The sequence below is a fragment of the Pinus tabuliformis genome, chromosome 8 (genome assembly GCF_031772625.1).
Source record: "Pinus tabuliformis cultivar Carrire ecotype Pingquan chromosome 8, CPIR1, whole genome shotgun sequence".
Classification (NCBI taxonomy): Eukaryota; Viridiplantae; Streptophyta; class Pinopsida; order Pinales; family Pinaceae; genus Pinus; species Pinus tabuliformis.
In genome coordinates this window covers 1,352,891,582-1,352,894,705 of record NC_142294.1, presented here as the reverse complement: position 1 = coordinate 1,352,894,705, position 3,124 = coordinate 1,352,891,582, and positions in this window count along the sequence as shown.

Sequence of the window (3,124 nt, the reverse complement as noted above, 5' to 3'; positions counted from 1 at the left end):
TAATTTAATTGTTGGGATAGAGATAAGATTTACAAAATTTGTCCAAAACCTTTGGCATAAATTGTGCTATGCCTTGAAGTCTATGAGGCCCTGGTTTGACAAGTAAATGTTGTGAATTGAATTTACAATTCCATCAACCAACAGTTTGCACATGCGCGTTCATAGGAATTTTCAATTTCTGCCTCAAACACTGCATTTCAGACTCGGTCCTTTGTATCAGGGCTTTCATGACTTCTCTATAATTGGAGTCCACACTAAACTTTATGATCAAATCCTTGAAGCCATTTTTCCATAAATACAGAGATCTATATTTGGCCTTCTCTTGTTTGATTCTATTTGAGGCCTTATCTAAGATTTTCTCTATTTTGGTGACTGTTAATGAAGCTTTGGCTAAGTCACCATATATCATCTCACCTATTTTCATATGCAAATTGATTTTTTCATGTAAGGGAACTTCGACAATATTGAGAGACACATATATTGTTTTAAACTCGGCTCTTGAAGGGAGAGACACATATATTGTTTTCAAAGTATTCTCTTTGACTGAAGGTGTTTCAATCTCCAATTTTGAACTGATGGTCCAAGAATTTTGATTTACCTTCCACTCTATTCCAGGCCTTGTTTCATGTATATATGGTGTTAACTTAACAATCTTCCTTCGTTCTGAAATCACTTGGTGGGGGTCATATTGTCATCTCTCACCCAATTCAAAATGAAATTCCTTCATCATGTCTTCCACTTGGGTAATAGTTTGTTTGGAGTTTACTACAAATGGGCCAACAACATTTTCTAATGTAAATAAATACGCTCAATGCCTAGGAAGAAAATGAACATGGTCTACATGGAGGCTCTACCTTATGAATTCTAAGGAGAATATCCCCATTGGTAGAAAAAATTGCAATTTATAGGGCATCTCTTCACATCCATATAACCTTATTTCTGTAAAATCCTCAAAAAAGTACCAGTCTCCAACCTTGATATCCTTACTGAGTTGTAGAAATTTCTTCTACTGGGGTAAAATTCTTAGGGGTCATGTACCATTCAGGATAGTGTAAGTAGTTTCCAAGTATGTTGACAAAAACTAAGGAAAACCCTCATTATCATGTTTTTCTATGACTACATCAGTGCACTCCACTACTGACCTTCTTTTTTTGGGAATCAAAAGAGCTCAAACCCAAATATTCAAATTTGTCCATATATGTATAAAGAAAAAGGTAAACTAGGATGGAGGGATGTCTGAAGTAAATAACAAGGTGGAAATTATGGAATTGGAAATTGATGGCTTGGGCCAGGTATGAAGGTATGTCTAAAGTCACGTTTGGATGCAGTAACTGACTTGGAAACCCTAGGGTTGATTTAGTCACATTTCCTGTATCATCTTCCTCCAGTAATAGTAATATTGTAGCCAAGACTTTCTGTGCATTTGAGAGAAGTAATACATAGGGTAGGTTTCAACTAGTGGAGGAATTTGTGTCTCTAGGAGAAAAATCAGAGAAAATGGGGCCTGTTTGTTCTCTGCTAAGAGTAGAGAGAAATTCAGGGATAATGAAGCTTCAATGAATATCTATGAGTTTTTCACCTCAGGGAAACAAAAGATCTTTTGGATGAGGTCAAATGTAACCTCAAGTATTCTTTCCCTTTAAAGAAACAACACAGTCCATTTGAGGAATATATGTTGATGTCAACCAAGTTATAAATTCAGGGAAATGGTATACATTTAGGGTTATAGCATAAAAATCAGATTTCACAACTCTATAATAATACTGTTTGTTCAGAAGGTGGCCCAAAAATTCAAGATGAAATTCTTCAAGGTCGAGGGAGCAACATGGATCATGAATTTCGGCCTCAAAATCCATGAGAGGTTCCTTGATAGCAGGATTCGAAGTTGTAGATTTTTGGGTGGGCTTATGAGGTCTACTTAACTTCAACATAATGACAAGTGAGGTTGGACACAGAGCTAAATACCTGGTATTGTCATGAAGCAGTAGAGGCTGAGGTGTTTTGGTCATTGTCAGACTTGGTTATTAATTACATAGTTGACTGGGAGTTGAAAATGACAGGAGGGAGAAAAAAAATGATTCTTTTTAACCTTTTCTCTACGAGCAAGAAAATGGTCTAGCTAATAGTTATATATGAAAGGGAGATGATGTGACAAGTTGATGACATATACTATAACGTGGGAGGATGAGGTGGTAGGGTGAGATGTTAGACAAGCTTGACTAACTCGCTCACTTGACAAGCTCGCCTGGAAGGCAAGAGGAACATGTAGCACATATTGGAGGCGTTTCCACAAAAAACTTTATCTCTTTGTACCACCCTTCACTAGGGGTTTCTGAAAAATGGGCTAGGGTAGCAAAATATATCATGGTCATTGATTGCTTGATTGGTGGAATTATAATTCCTCTTTGCACCTTCCCTCCATTTTTTAAAGCTTGTGCATCTTAGTCGAGTGTAATCACATGGGATGTGATGTCTAGAGAGAGTTGCACGATCTGTTGTTGGAGTTGCACAGTGATTAAGCTTTTAACTTAATTAGCACGAGCCACATACCTTTGGATTATCCCCCGGACTTGAAAGGTTAGGGTAATGATAATAAAACATTGCTCTTAACCTTTCTACAAAAGCTCAACCATCATTCTTTTTTGTTTTTACTTTTCATATATATATATATATATATTATGGAAATTTTGGAACAACCAAAACCTAAGGTACATAATTGGATCCATATAGCAATAGCGTTTTGGAACAAAAAACTAAAAATAATAGATCAATGCCTTATCCATTGGGCAAGGAGTCACAATTTATATAAAATCTGCAGAAAAGTAAAGCACATCGATACTTAAAATGGAATGAGTTGTTGACTTTAATGTTGAAAGCAATGTTTGAGATACTGCCCATTGACATGTAGTTGCAATAGCCCACCATAAATGTTCTCCAAGAGGAATGTGTTCTTCCCTTGGACTCTAGTTATTTTGAATGGTCCAAACCATAAACAATCAAATTTTCCATACTTTCCTTTGTCTTCTCGCCTTACATCCGATCTGAGTATGAAGTCCCCTGGTTGTAACACCTTGTCTATAGCTTTCTTGTCGAAAACAACTTTAATCTTCTCTTGGTATATGAT